Raw genomic sequence first — 23,349 nt, 5'->3', positions numbered from 1 at the left:
GCTGCCGAAATATGGATTACTAATCTCTGTGTGCATATGCGTCTCAGAACTGTCAGACAGAGGGTGGATGTGTCTTAAAAGAAGAGGAAGTGGTGGATGTTTTTCCCAGGGGGAAAAATGTTTTGTTGCTGTTTCAGGTCTTGGTTTCATGGTGGCATCCCATTCAACTTTGGGACAGAACACACCATGGGAACAAAATTGTCCCATGGTGTCACACAGGGGTGAGGAACCTCAGGTGGTGGGGAGAGGGGTGTGTGTGAATGCGGCCCTCCAGGTCTTTTATTCTGGCCCTTGGAACCCTTCATGCCACGCCTCCTCTCTCCAGGTCACACTGTTTACTGGCCCTGATTTGCATCCTCCTTGAGTGGGTTTGCCTGGGTGAAATGCATCCTTGAACTCCAGCATAGCCTTTTGCTTGTATGGACAGAGGAGAGGGCTACATAGGGCTGTGTGTAGAAACTAGTCTACGGAGAAAGGTAAAATGTACATTTGTTGCTCTGTCCACTTTTGATTCTGACCTCTTCCACTATTGGTATCCAGCCCACAAAAGGTTGCCCAGAAGCAGGGTCAGCCCAATATAGTTTGGCACTTGAGGCAGACCCCAAAGTGGTGTCTCCCTCCTTGTCAGGTAAGAAGGGGTGAGGGGAAATCTATACTGTATCAGGAACAAGAGGAAACAAAGATGTACATTGGGATCGGCTGCCCCTGAAGATTCTGTCACCTGAGGCAGTTATCTCACCTTAACTCATGGATGGGTCAGCCCTGCATGGATGTGAATGTGGCCCTTGGACTTAGGAAATGTTCTGCAGCTCTGATGTAGCATAATTCCCAGGTACGTCATTAGGGTAAAATATGGTTGCCTCCACAGGGAATAATTCATTAAGTTTCAGGAATGTTTAAATCCCATTCATTTTAATTTTAGAGTTAGGTCTATTCACCCCCTTATCAGAGAAGCCCCTCAAGATCTCTACCGCACTGCTGATTCTGCAGCGTTAATTTCTGTTGTGAGGGATGACCCCCTCTTAGCATCCACTCGCAACTTCTTAATTTTATCTGTTTGTTCGTTCCCCCCTTTTTTTGTTTCTAATGTATTGTTGGGGCTTAGACAACCCCTTTCTCACTGTATAAATTGGGGGGGGGGCGCTCCTTGAATTTGTGTCAATATCTTACTGGAGAGTCCAGAGCTAGCTCATGGGGTCTGGAGGCGAAGGCACCAGAGGGCCGTGTAGCTCCTTTGCGTAGAGGTTCTCCCCTAAATTTCTTCTTTTTTAAAGCGTCTTAAAGTCCAGTTCTAGTGTGGGGAAACCCCTTTTTTTGCGCTGCTGAGCCTCTGCTCCTGGGAAATCCACCCAAGTAGGGGCAATTTACGTCTCCTGTTGCTCCTGCTTCGCCTCTCCAGGTGCCGAGTCTGTCTCAGAACTCAAACTCTGACCCAATGCTGAGCGCGCTGTTCCGGAAGTGGGCACAATTCATTAAGTTTCAGGAATGTTTAAATCCCATTCATTTTAATTTGAGAGTTAAGTCTATTCACCCCCTTATCAGGCAGGTGGCTTCGTGGGTGGGCCCCAGGCCACCCTGGTAAACCAACCTATTGCAGGCTGGATTGTTTTCGTGCCACCAAATGGGCCAATGGCAGCAGGAGTTAGGGGGCATTTCCCTGGGCGCAAACCAAACGGACCAATTGCAGCCCTTGCAGCCCAGGGGAACTTTAAGTGCCTGGCCTGTGGGACCTTTCGGCTTCTCTCTCACTGTGCCAGTTACAACAATGCCTATGGCCAAACCTCACATATGTAGCCAATAAAGTTGTGGTCTTATTTGATCCCACAACCAATATGCCATGTGTTGTCTAGTTATTTGCACCCTAGGAACAGGGTAGTCACGGGTTCTCGATACCCAATTGAATTATTGAATCTCTGCCACTGAAATTAGCTAGATTTTAAAGAATGTTTCAGTTTGTTTAAATAATGGTTTAGTATAGAAACCCTTTAAGAGCTGGTCATCACCCTTAATAAAGAATTCCCTCTCCCTCCCCAAATTTAGTTTTGCTTCCCTTTCCCCTTTCAATGGAATTTGCAGACAGGTTTACCAGGATACCTTTTTTCTTAGAGACAGTAGAGATGTCACATGTGAAATCTATTTGCCTACAGAGAATATTAAAGGTAAAGGGACCCCTGACCATTAGGTCCAGTCAGACCGACTCTGGGGTTGCGGTGCTCATCTCGCTTTATTGGCTGAGGGAGCTGGCGTACAGCTTCCGGGTCATGTGGCCTGCACGAATAAGCCACTTCTTGCGAACCAGAGCAGCACACAGAAACAGGGTTTACCTCCCCCCCGGAGCAGTGCCTATTTATCTACTTGCACTTTGACGTGCTTTCAAACTGCTAAGTTGGTAGGAGCAGGGACCAAGCAATGGGAGCTCACCCTGTCACGGGGATTCGAACCGCTGACTTTCTGATCGGCAAGTCCTAGGCTCTGTGGTTTAACCCACAGCACCACCCGCGTCCCTACAGAGAATATTAGGAAGCAGTAATAAGCAGAGACTGCGGTATTTTACAAGGACAAATCAATGCTGGATCAAAATCCAGTAAGCTAGGAGTTGGCTGGGGCAGACAGTTCCACAAAACAAGAAAAAATAGTTCCAATCCTGATATTGCTAGACTATGATTCTCATAGGCCCTAGAAAACATGGCCAATTATCAGGGATAATGGGAGTTGTAGTTCAGCAATATCTGGAGGCCCAAAACTTCCCCACACAACAGATCTACCGTATTTTTCACCCTATAGGACGCAATTTTTCCCCTCCAAAAATGAAGGGGAAATGTGTGGGCGTCCTATGGGGCGAATGCAGTCTTTCTCTGAAGCCTGGAGAGCGAGAGGCGTCGGTGCGCACTGACCCCTCTCCCTCTCCAGGCTTCAGGAAGCTATCCGCAAGCCTTGGGAGCCCAACGGGAGATCCCGCCGGGCTCGTGGGCAGCAGCCTGCAGCCCAAAGCACGGGGTGCACTCTGGAGCGCGCCCCGTGCTTCGCGCAGATGTCTGCAAGCCTTGCGAGCAACAGCCTGTTCTGGGGGCTGGGGTTGGGGGGAGCTCGGGCTTCCTCCGCCCCCAACCCCACAAGCAAGCTCCGGGAGCGATGGCGAGGTTGAACGCAACCTCGCCTTCGCTCCCGGACCCCCAGCCCCAGGCTAAAAACAGAGCCAGGACAGCTAGCGGGATCCATCCCACTCGCTGTCATGGCTTCTTTGCTCTTTGGGGCTCGGGGAAAAAAATAATTCCCTCCCTTTATTCCCCCCCCAAATAAGTGCGCCCTATGGGCCGGTGTGACTTATAGGGTGAAAAATATGGTAAGTTGTTTTTAAAATGTCAGTGGTGTTGGAGAGAGAGGCTGGGAAGAGAGATTTCTTGCTTTCTTGTAGCAGAGTTAGGCACAGTGGCGATTGCTCTGGGCACATTTAAACTTGGTTGGATTTTGCATCTATCCTCATTTAGCTTTAAATAAATGTTCCCAATGAAAATACTTAGGCTAAAATAAATCACAGACACTTAGCTTTGCAAATAAGTGAATGTTTTACTCACAGATTTTCCAGAAATCTGTTACAGCAAACAAGTACCCATCTGTTGGCAGTAAAACAAAGATGAACAAAGGCTTCAAACAACTTCAAAACAAATGTACTTGATTTCCTTACAAAAAGGATCATGCAATCTTTGGTTTAGCAAAGAGGCAGGCTGTAAAATCTCACTTTTGGAGAGATTCACTTCACTTGCAGGGAGACTCATGGTTCCTTCTTTCAGGAAGCATGAAGAGAAAGGAGAGTGAAACGAGGGATGGGAACAGGTGCTGCTGAGAGGCAACCTGAGCTGTGGGCTCAGGTTAACTCTTTCACACATGGAAGTGTAAGCCAGTAACTGTATATTACAGTAAGTGGCTCCAATGTGCTCTGGTAGCTTCCAGGCTGGATTATTGTAATGCATTCTACATGGAGCTGCCCTTGAAGATGACTCAGAAACTTCAACTGATCGAAAATGCGGTAGCCAGGTTACTGGCTGGGGTTTAATTCATAACTCTCATAAACACTGTTTTAAAACAGCTGCACTGCATGCCAGTTCATTTCTGGGCCTAATTCAAGGTGTTAAAATTAGTGTTTAAAACCTTATATGACTCTTGCCACAAATATTTGAAAGAGTGTCTCTTTCCCTATAAACTTTTGATTGCTAAAATCAGCAGAGGGGACCCTCTTGGTAGTTTCACAACCTCAAATGTTTAGGGGGTGGCAGTCCAGGAGAAGGCATTATCTATGGCAGCTTCTAAATTATAATATTTCCACCTCAGAGTGCTGGCAGAGGAATGGGGGGGGGGACCAACCATCGCAGCCACCCCCCCAGACATGTGCTGCGCACCCCCCACTGCACCAGGCACAATGCCCTCGGGATGCGTGTGATGCCCCCGGGCAACGTGCCACGCCCCCAGGATGTGTGCCAGTCACGCCCCTGCCTGCTATCTGCCCCCCGTTCCGGGCCATGCAGCTTCTCCAGTGCCTCAGAGAGGTGCATTTAACACTATCATTGTTTAGTTTCTGTCATGTGCTGAAGATGCTCTGCTGCACTCTAGTCTTTGACACCTAAGTTGTGTATATGTATATATTTGGGACCAAGCCTATAGCTGTGATGGTAACTTGATTTACACTGAATTAATATTGTATTTTTAATTGTTTGAACCCAACCTATGACCTTATGGGGAAGGGCGGCTAAGAAACTGAAATTGTAAAGTGGTACCTTGGGTTACATATGCTTCAGGTTACATACGCTTCAGGTTACAGACTCCGCTAACCCAGAAATAGTGCTCCAGGTTAAGAACTTTGCTTCAGGATGAGAACAGAAATCGTGCTCCGGTGGTGCGGCAGCAGCAGGAGGCCCCATTAGCTAAAGTGGCGCTTCAGGTTAAGAACAGTTTCAGGTTAAGAACGGACCTCTGGAATGAATTAAGTACTTAACCCGAGGTACCAATGTAATAATAGCTGAGTGAAGATGGGCTCCAAAAATTCTTCACCCTGTTTGCACATCATGAGATTGGGAGTACAGTGTCACTAAATACTCTTGGGAAGGAGATATTTTCCTTTAGTAAGGTTCTTACCCCCCCCCCCACATCACAAGGTTTTCTTTGCCAATGCAGCAACTGAGTTGCCATTTTATATCCCCCACAATGCCCCAGGCCTAGCATTGCTCTTTGGGATTGAGGGGAAGGGATAGTGACTACTACAAAAATGCTAGAGAATATTCGCCAAATGGAGGTGGTGCAAAACAGAATTCCCAGAAATTTCCCCCACGAAAATTCCCACGAAATTGTCCCAAGAGAGAGAGAGAGATACAGAGACTATAATTCTGGTCTGTAAATGGGAAGATGGCACAAAAGTTAACAGTTAAAAAAAAAAAATACAACACACAATAACCTCTTTATCATACTATTTTTTTCTTTTGAAATCAGAACTGGAGGCAACACCCTCTTGTGGCTTTAAGCGTAAGAGAAACTGGTATTCACTGTAGTTTTTGCATAAATCACATGAGTACATTTATTAGCTCATGTTTAACAAACGCTGTGTTTAAGTGACACCTAATCACTACTCTTGTTCAGTGCAAGTACCTCAGAGCAAATTCATGTCAGCTGTCTATATTTCTTTAAGAGCTCACTAGTTGTTCTTTAGGGCATTGATACAGAATAATTTCTTATATCTTTTTTTTTTTTAAGAGACTTTAATATTTCAATTCAGACCCCGGAAACAATTATAGGCTGTTGTGCTCTTGGTCATTTTAGACAATACTTATGAAAAATGGATGGCACTGGGGAGAGCGGCGTATTTCAATAAGGTCTTAGATACAGTGCATACTTCAAACTTCCTTTTGCTCTTCTGAGAGCTCAGAAAGAAGGAAGAAAAACACTAAGGAATATTTGGTCTAGTTTTTTTAGACACTGCATCAATGAATGTAACAGAACTTAGCTTTCAGATAGTCGCATAACCATGGTTCAAAGCATCTTACATTCATTATATCAGTAACAATTGCAACACGTACATTTATCTTGTAAGGTAGGACAGAATTTTGTGTGTATTATAGATGATGCTGAGACAGAATGGTTGTCTAATGCAACCTAGTGAATTCATGGCTCAAAATCTTTTGAATCAGATTTCCCTGTTCCCAGCTCACACTCTTATGCTGCAATTCTATGGTCACTTGAAAAGGACCATATCCCACCAAACTTCGTGGGGACTTACTTCTGAGTAGATACACATAGAATTGATAGGCTATAGTCCTGCGCACATTCATCTGTGAGTAAGTTTATTCTTGGCCTCTTAAGCACCACAAATTAACTTGTTTCTGAGTAGACAGGCATAGGATTGCAGTTGGGTACTCTGTACTACACCATTTTTCAAAATATGAAACACAACAATATATAAAATGCAATTAGTAAGAACAGTGAAATCAGAAATTCCACTGCAATATTTTTTGAGTTGCTATGGGATTAAGCAATTTGGTTGAGGTAATTACATCTAGATATACAGGATGCACACTGCCTCTGTAAAGAATTCTGTTTCCAAGTTACCTAGTCCTCTTAAGAGGAGTCACTCTTTTCTTCATATAGTTCACATATAATAGATGGCCAAAGCACAGCATAGCTTCATTTAAATGTTAATTCCATGTAGAGTTCTTTTTGCATGCTGCTAAGAAAACATTACCCATGGTAAAGGCCTTGAATGTGAATAACTACAGTGCACTCTCTACTGTAAGGGATTATCAAGTGCTGATTCCTGCTTTGTGAGTTTGATGTACTCCAGATAAGTGAAAGACTATGGTTGCAATACAATGCAGAGTAAAGCACACACAGACTGCAATACCAAACACACGAATGATAGAATGATGGAATCATAGAGTTGGAAGGGACCCCCATAAATAAGGGTTTCCCAAACCAGGGTCTCCAGCCACTAGGGTGTAAGTTCCATTAAAGACAGTAAGGCCTACTGTGTTGTTAAATAGATTGGTTTCAGTTGGGCTAAGTGTGCAGATATAGGAAGCTTTCTTATAATGAATTTAACCATTGTCCCATCTAGCTCAGTACGGCTAGCATTGACTGGCAGTAGCTGTTCTGTGTTCCAGGCAGGGATCTCACCCAGCCTGGGATTGAACTTGTGACCTTCTGTATACAAAGCAGTTGCTCTACCATTGAACTACAGCCTTTCCTCGCGGCTCCTGTCATTCCCACTTTCAGCCAAGATAATATATTGTGCCACGTTGTGGCATGAATGGGCATTGAATCCAGTCAGCTGTTAAGTCTTCCTAGTCTCCATTCCTCAGGTCTAGAGAGTTCTACATCATGTAATGTTTTGTTGTAGTACAAATGGATGAAGCAGCTGCTGGGAGAGGCAGGGAATGGTTATTCCAACACAAATAACCAGTGAACTTTCCACATGATATGGCTGGCCACCAGTGAGGCAAAATACTGTGTTAGATGTTCTTTTGGTTTGATCCAGCCAGGTGATCATTATGAAGAAACTTCTACAGTGGTACCTCTGGTTAAGAACTTAATTTGTCCCGGAGGTCTGTTCTTAACCTGAAACTGTTCTTAACCTGAAGCACCACTTTAGCTAATGGGGCCTCCCTCTGCCGCCGCACCACCGGAGCATGATTTCTGTTCTCATCCTGAAGCAAAGTTCTTAACCCGAGGTACTATTTCCGGGTTAGCGGACTCTGTAACCTGAAGCGTCTGTAACCTGAAGCATCTGTAACCAGAGGTACCACTGTATTTGTTTAAGGGAAAATCAATTAAGGGGGCTTTGAGTTTGTGTTTCTCAAACAGCAGCCTCCTCCATGGCACACTGCAAACTCCTCTTGAAATGGAGAGAACTTTCAAATGCAGGATTATGGTGTAGCATGAGAGTCTGTGGTTCAAAAGGGGGAAGGAGTCCAATCTCCCCCTGAGGATATCTAATCACTTGGACATGTCTAATGCAGCTATTTCGCTCTGGGCCAAAGAGTGTGAATAATGAGCCCAATTTCTAATTTAACAGTGAATCCCAAAGAGATGCTTCTGCAAGCTATGAAGCCAGCTTCAAAATGGACTAAAAAACTACGTCTCAGGAATCCTAGGTGGGAATCAATCCTGTCCAAATGACAGCCTCTATGCTGCACCTCTGTGAGGTGCTGCATTTTTCCATACGCTTTCAGTCTGAATGACTTATTTTTAGTTGAAAGGCAGCAAGCAACGGCGGAGAAAGGAAAGTCTCCAAGAGAGCACAATAGGAGGAAGCAATTCTACCAAGTGAATTATATAGGAAATAAATATGATCATGATGGTTATATAGTTACACGGGCCACATCAATGACCAAGAAACTGACAGCAGTGTCTGGTTAGGAGAGCTAATCACACATAACATTGCTTCAGAAAGCTTAGTGCTTAACAAAAACATACTTTCGCCCCATTACAAGTTCCAACCAGTTTGTGGAATTGATTGATTCAGAACCCAAGCCAGATTGCCCGCCATCATCCGAAACGCTCAATTTGAGGGCCTCTGAATTATTTGCTTTCCCTTCCTGTATTCTGACTTTGCCAAATTGTGTGATGGTAATGTTTCTACCTGGAGTGTAATACTACTTCATTAAAATCACGTGTGTTTTGCTGTGGATTTCAATGAGAGGTGGGCTGACTGCAACCTGAGATTGAACACTAAAAACTGTACTTCATCTATCTTTCTCCAGGAAGAGAATTTCATTTGCACATAGAGAAGGTGTAACAGTCCAGAAAAAGTGTGTGGCAAATAGTTTTTGTTTTTTTTAAAAGAGCCTTAATATCACTTCACAATGCATCGTTGTTTTAAACTTCTCCTGGAGTTGCTGTAGGACTGAGATAATTCAGGATGAGGAGGTGAGGAGAAGAGGAGGAGGAGCTGGAGAAAGCTTCAGCCTCATTTGCTGCTTAAGCACAGGGGGCTTGGAAGAGATAAGACCGGGATAGAAAATGGAGAGAAAGTATAACAGTTCTATGCTAAAGGAGTACTTTTGGTCTCCGTGAAGCCTTTGCATTAATCAAAATTGCAGGTCCTGTCTTGGGCAGCTCTCAAGTGAGATTTTGAACTTCCCTGAGCTCTTCTTTATTTCTGACCATTCTCACGCTGCATAATTGCTAAAGCCACGTGAGCCCTTCGTTTTTAACATGCCTGCTTGACATTCTCTGTTTGTTTACTTGTTTCCCTTTAACATCAAGCTATCTGGATGAAATTCGGATGCAGGTTCAGGAGGTAGATCTACTTTTCAAAGCTGAGATACCAGTATGATGCCCCCCCCCGGCAATCACCCATTTTGAAAGTCTGTGGGCAGAGAGGAAAGAGCAGAAATATGTGTGATGTGTGATCTGTTTTTGCAATTGAGATACTGGAATGAAAATTGGTTTTTCTCATACAGGGCATAATTATCCAGTTCAAGTGCAAATATCAGATAAGCACAGCACCAGCCCAGTACATTTTGCTGCCTGGGCTAAGGGAAAAGGTGGTGCTCTGTTCCTTCCAAGTACTGAAGCCAACCACACTGTCAGCTGAACCTAACTTCCAGCACAGGCAATGGGACAGGATCCTCAACTACAATAAACTAGTTCCTCCCAAGGCTTTGCCAAACGACAGAACCAGCTCTGGATAACCATCCCAACGTGGATCTATTTTTAAAGGGGAGGGAGAAGATACAACACCTGAAAGACCTCTCAAATACGATTTACTTGGAAAAGGGTTTTCTCAGTATGAGGACAAGCATGTGTCCTAGAAGGGACATGCAAAGAACTGCAAGGGGCAAAAAAGAACTCATTGGAACCTTGTAATGTGTTTGATGGGGGAAGTCTTCTTTCTGGTCAGGTAAAAGTTGGTTTAACTGTCACTGGGAAGAGGTTAGAGATAGAACTCTCAGTATGCAAATGAAGGACAGAAGATGTGCACATCCTGATTGGTGGGTGCTGGTACAGAATTTTCAGGAAGTGAATGTGATTGGCTTGGGCTGGAGGGGTTGGAATAAGTGGGTGCTAGTCAGTCAGGGTCAGTCTGTGTGGGCTGATGTTTGTGGTGGACAGCCAAAAGAAGAAGGCAGAGGAAGATGGTCCAGGAAGATGAAAGAAGACCCCCCCCCCAAAGAAAGGCAGAGTGGGTTGATGGCCACTTGAGGGCATGATGCTGGACTGGATGGCTACTGGCTAGATTCAGCAGGTTCTCATGTGCTTATGGTGGCTTAGAGTGCGGAGTTGAGGGGAGAAGCTGACCCCAGTGCTAAGAAGTGAGAGGCAGTTTGGAACGCTGGTCTCTAGTGTCTGGTAGGGGAGTCAGAGGAAGATTTCACAACAGTGCAGCAAAAACAGACCTTCAATGGGTTAGTAGGGGTTGGAATGGGGTTTCAACATGAATCCTCAGTTCATAGCTACCAACTTTCCCCCCTTTTAAAGGGAAATTCCCTTATTCCGAATAGGATTCCTCGCAAGAAAAGGGAAAAGTTGACAGCTATGCCTCAGTTATAGTGTTGGTGAGGCTTAACTGGGGCAGAGAAAATAGAAGGGCAATAAGGTAGAAAAGTTTGAATAGGGTAACTGCTTCCTCAAAGCTGTCTGTGTTTAGTAATACTGTAGTGCAGTGGTACCTCAGGTTACAGATGCTTCAGGTTACAGATGCTTCAGGTTACAGACTCCGCTAACCCAGAAATAGTACCTCGGGTTAAGAACTTTGCTTCAGGATGAGAACAGAAATTGTGCGGGGGCAGCACGGCGGCAGCAGGAGGCCCCATTAGCTAAAGTGGTACCTCAGGTTAAGAACAGTTTCAGGTTAAGAATGGACCTCCAGAATGAGTTAAGTTCTTAACCCGAGGTACCACTGTAGTTTTAAAACAAGCTGTTGATATTTAAAATGAAAGTAGCAAGTTAACAAAGTGTGCACTCATTAAAAGACAGTACTATAGTAAAGGAACTATAAGCTTCTGCAGTACATAATCTTGCAATAAGTAAACTCCAATATATTTGTTAAATATAGTAACTGAGTGTGACTAGCTTTATCAAATCCAAACTCCTCCTCCTCCTCCTCCTCTTCTTCTGTAACAACACTTAAATTCTGAAGTATTGCAGAGATACAAAATGGTGGCCAAACTGCCAGCAAAACAACCTGCAGTGATGGGGAGAAAAACTTGGAGCAGAAAGAAGACGTGTTATTCCAACTGTAAATGGTAATCCCCACTTCCCAAGACATTGTTGGAGAATTTCTCATTCCTTGGAGAAAATTGAGGAAATGGCTCCCCAAATTTCTCTGCCCACAGACAGGGTAGACAATTTTGAGGGGGCATTGGCACTCAGCTTCAGTTCCCATTCACTTACCTATGGATAGGTAGACAGTGAACAAACCTGATAGGTGAGATGATCATGCCCTGGACCAGTCTTGAGTTTCCATCTTGGATGAGTGTGAGTCACCCCCTTATTTGCCCTTTTACTGAAAGTGATGGTCAGTAGTGGCTCATTAACTCTGGTCAGCAACTAATCTAGGAGAAGGAACTTCTGATCACAACTTCTGTGCCCATGTCCTGCCTGCAGCATCTTTTTGCACTAGTATAACATCAACAGCTGCTCTGGCAAGAAAGTGGGAAAGATTCTATGTAAGCTTTTTTTACTTAAGTTCCATTCTTACTGCATGATATACGACCAAAACCATTCAGCAGTCAACTGATATTCCTCATGTGGGAAGCCATAAAAATTAAGTAAAGCCTTAAATCGATAAATGGTTGGATATGAATCCATCGTAGTAACAGAGAAAGAAAGAGTAAGATCCATGGATATTTATTCCTCAGCATAATATGTTATACCTCCAGGAAGGGGATTTGTTACTTTGTTCATTCAAGCGTACATATTTCTAAAAGGGAGAATTCAGAATGTCTTTTTATTATTACCCTTTCATTGCATTTCCAGACTGAATAAAAGCACAAATGATTCTCATTGACACTCTGACCCATTATTTCCTCCTAAAGGCAATGAAGACCGCAGAAAAAGTCTAGCACCTGTATCCAAGAACCCATATCTAAGTGCCTCTAAATGTGAGTACCATATTTTATATACCCCTTATGGTAAGAATATGACTATCAATATGAAACTCCTTCTCTAGCTGCCATCCATTTCACCACAATTCCATTAAGATGCATTATGTTTGCCATAGCTTGTCCTCTAAAACATGTTTTGTAAATTTGGCACCCTTACAAACATATCTCTTTACGGGGAGGGGGTGATTCCTGCCTGTTTGAAGGAGGCAGTGATAAGACCGCTCCTTAAGAAACCACCCCTAGATTCTGAAAACCGAAGTAACTACTGGCCAGTTGCTATCTTCCCTTTTGGGGGGCACTGAGTGGCTGGTCAATGTCCAGATCCTGGCACTCTTGGAGGAGACTACTTTTCTAGATCCATTTCAATTAGGGTTTTAGCCTGGCTTTGGCACAGAAACTGCCCTGGTCGCCTTATATGATTATCTCTGTCAGGAGAGAGACAGGGGCAATGTGTTCCTGTTAATCCTCCTTGACCTCTCAGTGGCTTTCAATGCAATCAGCCACTGTATCCTCCTAGAGAGGCTATCTGAGTTGAGTTTTTGCGGCATTGCTTTGCAGTGGTTCCAGTCCTCCTTGGATGGTTGTCTTCAGCGGTTGATGTTTGGGGAATGTTTTTTGGCAAAATGTGGTCTTCAATGTGGGGTCCCTCAAGGTTCAATTCCATCCCCCGTGTTGTTTAATATCTACATGAAGCTGCTGAGTGGAATCAGCTGGAGTTTGGGAGTGTGTTGTCAGCAATATGCTGCTGACACACAGCTCTATTTCTCATTTTTATCTGCAGGCAAGGCAGTGGACTGGTGTCTTGCCTTGGTGAGGGACTATATGAGAGCCAGTAAACTGAAGCTCAATCCAGATAAGGCACTGTTAGTGGGTGGTTCCCTAGACCAGATGGATTGGAGACTGCCTGTTCTTGAGGGGGTTATATTAAGGAGAAGGTACATAGTTTGGGGTGCTCCTGGAGCCATTACTGTTGCTTGGTGGCCTTGGAGTGCCTTCTAGCAGCTTGGGCTGGTGGCCAAGCTATGCCCCTATCTGGACTGGGATACCCTAACTTCTGTGGCCTATGCTCTGGTAACCTCTAGGTTGGATTACTGCAATGGGGGGCTCTTTTTCCATGGGGGGGCAGGAGGCCCGTCCTCTTCTCCCTGGGCAAATGCAAAAGTGCAGGAGAACCAGCCAGATGGTGTAGGTTAAGTGGTAAACTCTAGTTGCATGCCACCCCAGTCTCCAAGTGGTGCAAGATATATCATCACGGACAGAATCATTGCCACACACGGTAAGAACAAGGATATATTTTGAATGCTTCACTTGCAGCTTTACAAATCATTTAATGTGTCAATATGTATGGAAGCCGTTAATATTGCAGTTGTATAAGGGATTGTTATTTTGACTGGAGTGTAATTGGAATTAATAAGATTTTGGAACACAGAAATAAAGTAAATCATCAAACCATCAATTCTATCATGTGGGGGGGGGCACCTAAATTATATAATTTGGCATCTGAATGATTGGTATTAGTAACTGTATTATAATTTGTCATTGTTATAATGAGGCTATTATTGGGTTATTGTAATTGAAAACTAATAAAAATTATTATCCCCCCAAGCCCTACACAGCTCAGAGCCTCAATACGGCCCCTGCCACAATTCATGGTCTTAGCTTTCACCATATTGGTCCCTTTCTGCTCTTCACAGAGGTAGAGAAGAAAGGAAGATGGATGCACACACATACCATGGCACCTTGGGGATTTGAATATTTTGCATGTGGGAAAGTGAGAGGAAGCTGCAGAATAAAAACTGCCCATTGCCTCAGGGGTCACCAGTGTGCACATGCAGGTGCACATATGTCCACATAGATTTTCCTTTGTGGTCACAGGGTCCCTTACTCACCCACACTGAAATTAAGCTTGAAAGAAGCATTTTATTGTAGCCAAAAGACTGCGTGTGCTTGGTTTCAGGGTGTTTGTAGTGCCCATGAGATTTTCTCTGGTTTACAGATGTGCCCATGGACCCGAAAATGTTGGTGACCACTGCACTACAGAATTGTGTTTTAACATCTGATGTGCTGAGTACCCACTATATTGCTCTGGGGCAAATAGCAGCCGTGCTTTTTGTAATGTTTAGTTTGGACAAAGTATAATATACTACTTGGCTTGTGCAACGGAAGCTTGAAGCAGAGGGTGTGGTATTTGCTCCCATATATTTACAGTAGAGAGTTATGTCAAAAACACGATATTGCCATTCAAAAGGTTTGTGGGCAAGCCAACCATCTACACAAAATGGCTGATGTCAGCTTGGTATTAAATCTGTCCACCGACATCATTGCCACTCACCTCATGTAATTTGCCAGTTAACTTTGGACAACAATATAAAGGCTAAACGTCACCACACAACTTTTTAAATGATAGAATTTTAAAGTCTTTTTTTGTGGTAGTGGCGCCTGAAGGCTGCCTTGCGATGCACCTGGGTGAATTTGAGTATCTTGCTGCATTCCACATGATCTCCTCTTATTTGTACTGTTGGGTTTTTCTTATGCTCAAAGCAAAGCATGGTGCGTTGAAAATGCAGCAATGTTCTTACAACAAATAGAGCAACAGAAAAGGACACCCTTTGCCTAAAGTATCTTTACAGCTGCAGAGTTAGAGCGGGATGATGAATTGAATAATGCCTTTCAAATGGCAGATATACAGTATCTGAATATGAAAAAAGCAGGCGTGCATGGGAGCATGTCACAGCAATATGTAATGCTGCTGGTTTGCTCAAGGTGATGAAACAGTTTGCTGCCGTCCTTGCCACCAGTAGACTATGTCGATTCTGAGCTGGATTCATGTTTGAACTTACATTCATTAGGAGCTGAACTTTGCATGATATGATCGTTGAAGGTAAAATGCAGGGATGTGGCACTAAATTGATAGATTAGTTAGATTAACCAATGGACATCTTTTTAATTGACTACGTCTGCAATCCTAACCCCACCTACCTGGGAGTAATCCCAATTCAATTCAATGAGACTTATAAGATTGTCATTATGATTGTGCTGTAAAAAAGGAATCCTTGCTGAATTAGGCAACACATTTTAGGCTGGGGAAGAGAAAGTTTATAAATGATAAAGGGTAAGATTTCCTCCCAGTTAAAGGAGACCAACCCATGTTACAAAGTTATCATTATGAGTTTGCTACTTACAGTAACTGTTATGGAGTCTGTGTTTGGAGAGGACAGGGTTAATGGAACCAGAAGGGTGGCTTAAATATCTTACTGGTCAAACTTGCCAGCTACATCCTTTCCTTAGAGAGATTGTGGCTAGTTGCCTACACTAACTAGGAGATACCTGTTTTTTACTGAATATGTTCTGAATAGAAGTCAAGAACATATTTCCCCCTACAGCTGATGAAATCAAGGTCTCTCTGTTCAGGTGGGGAACCTTTTTCCTATAAAGGACCATACAGGAACAAAGGGGTAGAGATGGAATTACTGGAAATCACAAGTAGGGAGAGTGCTGCAGCATCTGACTTCACTTAGGCATCTGGTTGGCCACTGTAAGAACAAGATTAGGTTCCAGATGGGCCTTTGGCCTGATCCCATAGGGCTCTTCTTGAATGCCTATGATTGTGGCTTCTTCTTGTTGTTGTTTAGTCGTTCAGTCATGTCTGACTCTTCGTGACCCCATGGACCAGAGCACACCAGGCACTCCTGTCTTCCACTGCCTCCTGCAGTTTGGTCAAACTCATGCTGGTAGCTTCGAGAACGCTGTCCAACCATCTCGTCCTCTGTCGTCCCCTGCTTCTTGTGCCCTCAATCTTTCCCAACATCAGGGTCTTTTCCAGGGAGTCTTCTCTTCTCATGAGGTGGCCAAAGTATTGGAGCCTCAGCTTCAGGATCTGTCCTTCCAGTGAGCACTCAAGGCTGATTTCCTAAAGAATGGATAGGTTTGATCTTCTTGCGGTCCATGGGACTCTCAAGAGTCTCCTCCTTCTAGTCTGGGGCTAAATTTGCAAATGGGTTGTTGAGATTCCACAAACAAGTCATTGCCAGCGGTTTTTATTGTATTTTCACTTCTTAGAAATGATAAACCCAGATTAAGTTGGAGGTGGGATGCAGGCTGATGCCAAGGATATCATGTGGATGCTGCGGGGAGAGGGGGTGGGGAAGCAAGCATGAGGATCCTACAATAAACACCTGTTTGGAAGCAACCTCAGACAGCGAAGGGAGAGCAATCTTTGAGTTCTGAAAGGGGTCTTTGGGGATTGCCTTTTGTAGGGATCTGATGTAGGGCAGTGGAACTCTATCTGTAGGAGTGTTTTAAAAATCCATCCACAAAGGTGGTGAAATGGAGCTGGTTTCTTTTTTTGGGGGGGGGAATGAAACAGGCAGTTGGTAAAAAGAGAGTGAGCTTTCCAACTTTTCAAGCATCCTAACTGATGTGGGTGCAACCTCTGTGGCTCCTTTTTGTGAACAGGGTCTGTGTAAAACAAAGTTGGGAAACCTGTGGTCCTTCAGATGTTGTTGGACAGCCAGTGTGGTCAAGGATGATGGAGGTTGTTTTTGTTGTTGTTCGCATCTTTCTGTCTTGGGAGACAATGGAGGAGCACATTTTGGGGGGTGAAGTCAAGCTGTTGGAAGGTAACTGTAGGCACTGGCATGGGAGAGACATGTTTTATTGCAGTTGGGTCAGATGAAGGTGTCCAGCTGTGCTGCAACAGATGCACTATGGCGTTTCTTCTCTCTGTGTTCCCTACAGAGGTCATTCTTCCTCTGGTCACTGCTATGGATGCATGACCTGACTGTCTGCCTCTAGGCATTGTGGTCATCTGCAAGGGATTCCCATACAGTGGGATTGATGTTGTCAGCCTTGATGCCATGTTTGCATACATCTTTGTAACACAGAGTTGGTCTGCCATTGCGCCTGGTGCCTGAAGCCAGCTCCCCATAGAGCACATCCTTAGAGATACTACCATCTTCCATTCTATGGAGATGACCAAGCCAGTGTAGATGTTGCTGAGACATGAATGCGAACTTGGGAGTTGTAGTCCAGTAACATTTGGACCGCCACAGGTCTCTCACCCCTGGTGTAACCAACCATGTGGAATTTCTAACAATGTATTTTTCATATCACACAAGCAACTTCTGACCATGACTGATGTAGGAGCAACTACAGAAGAGACAGCAACCAATGGGCTATGTGTAAAAAAATATTTTTGGTCTGCTGAAGTCACCAGGAAAAAGAAATAGCTCTTGAATCCAAGTACTTCGTACTTAGATGGTGGCATGAGTTCTAATAATAAGGAAATATACATAAATGTTTCTGGCTCTGTAGAAATTTCTGCAATGGCAAAGAACTAGTTAATCCCTTTGATCAAAGAAATTGTTTCATGCTGTTCCCATCAAAAATACTTAATATGGTTTAAGAGGTGTTCCAGTTAATTATTAACCTCCAGGAGATAGTTGAAAAAGGTCACAATTCTAAATTTGGGATCTGTCAAGATGTCCCGAACACTGGTAGCATATGAAATAAGTGACATAATCATTTGAAAAACTAATTAATTTGCAGAGATCCAATATATGCAGCACAGGTTGTTCTTAAGATGTTCTGCACCATGGTATAAATATTCTGGACATGATACAAACAGTCATTTGGAGTGCACTGTTAGTCAATGTGGTGCCCTCTACGTGTTGCTGGACTTATAATTCCCATCAACCCCGGCCAGCATGACCAGTGTGGTCCAACACCATACTGGAGAGCACCATACAATAATAACACATATATCTACATCAGCACCAAGGGGCAGAAGCAGTAGACAAAATTAAAAAAAAATCATTTATACTCATTTACCTTGAAAGTAACACTCCATCAGCTAAAGTCTAATACAGGAGTCTAAAATCAGTATCTGTCAGGGGCTGGACTGCGGAGGAATGGTGGGGACCGCCTCCCCCCCTTTTCCTGAACCTTCCCGAGAACAGGAGGACAGTATAGATTTAGAACAGTGGTTTGTGGAAGGGCGCAGAGGGCAGAAGCTGGGAAATATTGGAAGAGAACAGCAGGAAGAAGCAGCAGCACTGGGGGAGAGACATCTGACAGACTCAGTGTCCTTGGAAAGCATTCTTAACCCCCTTCTCCCAGGACTAGGTGGGCATTGAGGGTATTAGAACAGAGAGCTCAGAGGCAGGCAGCTCAGATTAACTGATCCAGGAGTGACGTTGAATAGGGGAGACATAGGGGGTGGGACTTTACTTGGAGCAATGCCTTTATTAGGGAAAGCTGCATTCCTTCGTCGCTCTCTGTGAATTATTGAATAAATTGCTTGGTAAGAATGTTTATTGTTTCTCTGATTCTGGACTGCCACTGTGGGAGGGGTCTGATTCCCCCAATACCTGGCAGTAATCATTCACCGTGCACTGCAGTCTGCTGCTGACTATGTGCCCTGGTCAGCTCTCTGGTGGTGCTTGCGATGGTATTGCTGGGGCGGGTGCAGGAACTGTCGGTGAGTACCAGTACCTTCCCCCCACCCCATTTTCATTCTTAAAACTAGATGAATATTTAAGAAAGAATGATAAGGTACATTATGATCCAGTGGAGTAGACTATCCAGGGGCCAAGAGCCCATTTGTCAGTTAAGCCTTGTCATGCCATAAAAATGAACATGGTTTAATCTCAGGTGTGTTTGTTTTCCCCCGGCCCAAATAAAGCTTTGACCCGTTTTATGAAGGCACTATCAAAATATTTGTCGATAAACATTGCCTAATGTAATTTTGTAATGGGATCGTGTTTCCTTCCGAGGATAATCAAAATAAGCTGAAGGATTCTCACTGTGGCACACAAGGACTGATGTTGTAAAACTGCTCACATATGCATAACGAAAATATTTGTATTAATCAACGACGGCAAACTTTGGCTTACAGTTTTATTCATGGTGGTGTGATCTTGGCTCCTACTGTAATTTTCTATACACAAATACAAGTTGTGAGTAAATAAGAATAATTTGCACTTGTATAGTGACTTTTTTCCTGCCCTGTATTTATAAAGTACACAGGCAGTGTTAATCATTTTTTCACCTACTACTCAGCATTTGAGCTGACATTTCTGCAGCCATTACTGGCATAAACATCATGTTTTGTGACAACGTGCTGGAATAGTGGTTGGCTGGTTCATCCTGCCCTACATATGAACCCCAGACTGGCATTTCCTATTCTAAACTCTTATTTGCTGCTGCAAATTGGGTTAGATGTGCCAAACACTGGGGACTTACCTGCCCTTACCTTTCCTCTGCACTTTCCTGGCACCATCCATGATTTGAGACTCTGTGTCCGATCAGCCTTTTTTTTTGCTCCAGAGTTTTCTCCATGAAAACCCGGAGGTGAAGGACATTTAGGAGGTAGCACCTATCCACTCAGCTACAGTTCATTTTTGCCTTATTTCTGTATGGATTCCTACCATTTGGCAAGCATGTTGCTAAAGAGCATTTATTGATTAAGGAAGATTTATTGGCTGACTTTTTGCACAGAAGCTTGCCCGTCCTTCCTTCCTTCCTTCCTTCCTTCCTTCCTTCCTTCCTTCCTTCCTTCCTTCCTTCCTTCCTTCCTTCCTTCCTTCTTGATTTCGAGACTCTTAAAGATGTGAGGGCCTAGGCAGGTTCTTAGTTTGCCAATTGATTAACCCATCCCTGAAACAATATGTTCCTTCCTCCCAATCCTTTCTAGGGAGGGCAATTTCTGTCATATAGGTAAACCCTGATTAGCTAAAGGTCCTGCAGACCTTAACTCGGCAAATAACATGACAACTATTCTAAGCCTTTTAATGTGATTTTAATGCTGACATTTTATCTGTGGACTTCTGGAATGTTTGTAGAAGTGACCCTGCAGCGTTGAGCTTGCAGCGCCCGTTCCTAATGATGAGTGACTCCTTCCATACCCACTGTTCACACAGACATTTGACATGAGGAAGTCTACCTGCATAAAGCTATGAGGGCAGGCTTCCTCAAGACCCAAAACTCATGGGTAGTGGAGATGGGTCCAGGAGAAACTACATGTCATTGGGGATGGGAATATATATAGGTGGAGGCCTACAGACCCTCCCTACATTCTCCATCCATTTATGCAAGTGTTTGAGATATCATGAGCTGGTATTACACCTGACTGCGTGCTTGATGTGTGATGGGTTGCTTAAGGCAGTTGAAGTAATCAAGTGAAACTCATTTATCCATTACTCTATACTCATCATCAATGTAAGAGGGCAGAGAAGTGTCAGTATGGAGTTCTGCCCTGTCTGGTGCTCCTCCTACTAGATCATATGCTCCTTTTCCAGCCAGTTTCATATATGTGTTTTTTTTAAAAAAAGAAAAGTATGTGTGTGGGGGGGGGGATAAAGGAAATTCAGAGAGAAAGGGCAAGCAATGAAAGGGTTAAGTACACTCTCCCACCTGCCACTTGTATAATGGCTGTTTGGTGGAGTTCCAGGTACCTTGGTTTGATCTGTTGTTATATGTAGTTTTGGCCTCTGTCTCCACCATCATTCTCCCATTTTACTTTTTTTAAAGGTTGAGCTTAAAATGACAATGACAACCATCACCATCACATTTCATCCTTTGTCCATAAAATATAACAAATGTGAAAGTTTTCCAGAACGCTCTGTCAGCAGGGGACTGTTATATTTACCTGGCTGAAAAAGAAATACTTGTGGATTAATTATAGTCACACCTGTGTTTATATTTTCTGTAACTGAAGCTGCAGTTACTTGAACATTTGCTGCCTGACTGTGTTTTCCACTGTGTTGAAAATTTGCTAATAAAACTCTTTTGGCCCTAGGGCTGAAAGGTGTACTCTGAATCTTGAAGTGTTAGTGTAGTATCACAAAAGTCTCCTTTGTATAGCACTTCTGTAGAAAGATGTGTCATGCTGTCTGTGTATTCACCTGGCTACAAGCTTGCAAATTGACAAAGAATATGCTTTATTTGACTCCAACCATTATAACTCCATGGAACTTCCAAAACATTATCTTTACCTAGCAAGAGTCAATAACGATCTCCACTCATGGGAAAAAGTGCAAGCAATTTGGCTACAGTAGGGTATCTTGGATAGTTCTTTGTCCTGATATTTGTGTTATTTCCAAAACTTAGGCCATCCCAATTTTCCTTCATTAAAGCCCTTGTCCACTGCGGTACATTCATTCTTCCGCTGTGAGAGTTAAGTGCAGATGCCACCATCTAGCTTAAAGCAGCAGACATGAATCTTAGCAAAAAATAAATGGCTCTGCTACGGACTTGACTTTCTCAGGCTGATTGTTTTAGATCTGTGCTTTCCCCAAGAGAATTAATTGAATCCTTTGGCAAAAAACAACAAAGAGCCCTGTTTATTATGGCATGCGCGTTTGTGGACGAGAGTCTATTTCATCAGATATGTCATACTCAAGACCATGAAAGTGGATGCCATAATATATTTGATTAGGTTGGATCCAGATTTCAATTCATGGAAGGAACTGAGAACCAGCAGAGGCTCTGGGAAATGTGTGTATGTAAGTAATTTCTGCCAGTTTTTCCTGCAGTCTCCAGTGCCATCTCTGACACTGTTCCAAATAGTCCCCACAAGCCATTGGAGCAGCTTGAGGGTGTACAGAGCACTAAAAGGGAAAGGGGAAACCAATAAAACTCACCTCTTCCCTTCATCTAGTGGAGCATCCTATGGGTGAACTTCCACCCATGAGTAGACTGCTTCCAATCCACTGTCATTAAGGTGCCATAAGAGTCTTTGTTGGTTTTTCTGCATAGGAACAGAGGAAGCTGCCTTGTGGTGAGTCAGGCCAATGGCCTACCTAGATCAGTGTTGTCTACACTGACTGGGAGCGACTCTCTAGGGTTCTTTCTCAGCCCAACCTGGATATGCTGGAAACTGAACTCAGGACCATCTGAATCCAATCCAGATGCCCTACTGGCCCTTCCAGCGTAAGCAAGCTAAGAGCCCATCATTCGGAGAAGAATGCTTATGATTAAAAGTTTTGGCAAAAAGTGTTGGGAGTCTATCTGTTGGAGGGCAAAAGCTACGTTTTAGTTGCAAGATAAGAAGATCAGGAGAAAACGAAAAAAATCCAATGTCATTTAGTCTCAGTATGTGTGTTACAAGCATTGTTGTCATGAAGGGATGCTAAATGAAAAACGTCTGTAAAATCTTCCTTAGAGGATATCATAAGAACTGGAAAGTTATAACTGAGAGGGTGTTCATACATGAATCTGTAAGAGGATATGGAGATGACTAGCAACAGTATTAGACTAAAAAATCAACCAGAGATGAAGTCTCTTGGGCATTATGCTAGAGCAGGGGGAGACAATGCGGTGTCTTCAGCTGTTCTTGGTCTAAAATGCAATAAATTAATTACACAAATTTGGTCCATCAAAGTTGGCACATGTGAGAATTTCAAAATGCAGTGATGCAGATTCTAGCTGATAAGCAATGAGCAGATCACACAACCGCTTTTTATTTTATCTGTAATACGCATGCACTTGCCAACATTCTAGTTCAGGGGTTATCAAAAAAAATTTCCTCCCATGGGCCACTTGCAAATGTGTTGATGGCATTGGCAGAACACTTAGTAAGTTTTCTGCTTGTAGTAGCAATCACAACATTTTTGTGCTAGATGCTGTATGACTTTAAACTGTCTTTTTGTTCCTTCTTTTATTCCTTATATTGCATTTCATTGTATTGCTATCTGCATTCCATGGAATTCAAATTGTAATACAATAAAATATAATCTGAGCAATAAAAAAAGCAATAAGATACTGTTCTGAAGAAATATGAATATGTAATCTGGACATGCTGAAGCTTATGGACCAATGGTGACCACAGTTTGGGAACCCCTGTTCTAGATGGTTCCATGTATTGGAAGGAGTGGGCTGTAGTCTACAAAAGCTTATTCCATACAAACCATGTTCTAATATTTCAAGATGTACAAGTCTATAAAACAATCCTGAGATGCAGGTGGTGCTGTGGTCTAAACCACTGAGCTTCTTGGGCTTGCCAATCAGAAGGTTGGCAGTTCGAATCCACACAGCTCCTGCCTACCTAGCAGTTCGAAAGCATGCCATTGCAAGTAGATAAATAGGTACTACTGTGGTGGGAAGGTAAACGGTGTTTCCGTGCGCTCTGGTTTCCGTCACGGTGCTCCGTCGCACCAGAAGTGGTTTAGTCCTGCTGGCCACATGACCCGGAAAGCTGTCTGTGAACAAACGCCAGCTCCATTGGCCTGAAAGTGAGATGAGTGCTGCAACCCCATAG

The 23,349-nt window shown here is 43.6% G+C and overlaps 1 long non-coding RNA gene across 13 annotated transcripts in view; it reads left to right on the top strand.

The window, feature by feature from the left end:
* LOC309377417 overlaps positions 1 to 23,349 on the top strand; it is a 204,505-nt gene that overhangs the window by 33,574 nt on the left and 147,582 nt on the right. For 8 of the 13 annotated variants that reach the window (XR_014171542.1, XR_014171543.1, XR_014171544.1 and 5 more), the window contains exons 1-2: positions 10,066 to 10,391; positions 12,024 to 12,089. This is a non-coding gene — a long non-coding RNA (uncharacterized lncRNA). Of the gene's footprint in view, positions 1 to 9,446; positions 9,887 to 10,065; positions 10,392 to 12,023; positions 12,090 to 23,349 lie in introns of those variants that run through there. The other 5 variants (XR_014171538.1, XR_014171540.1, XR_014171541.1 and 2 more) reach the window with 2 other exon arrangements.

The sequence above is a fragment of the Podarcis melisellensis genome (assembly GCF_964234715.1).
Source record: "Podarcis melisellensis genome assembly, chromosome: 9".
Classification (NCBI taxonomy): domain Eukaryota; kingdom Metazoa; phylum Chordata; class Lepidosauria; order Squamata; family Lacertidae; genus Podarcis; species Podarcis melisellensis.
This window is presented reverse-complemented; position numbering and strand designations above follow the sequence as displayed.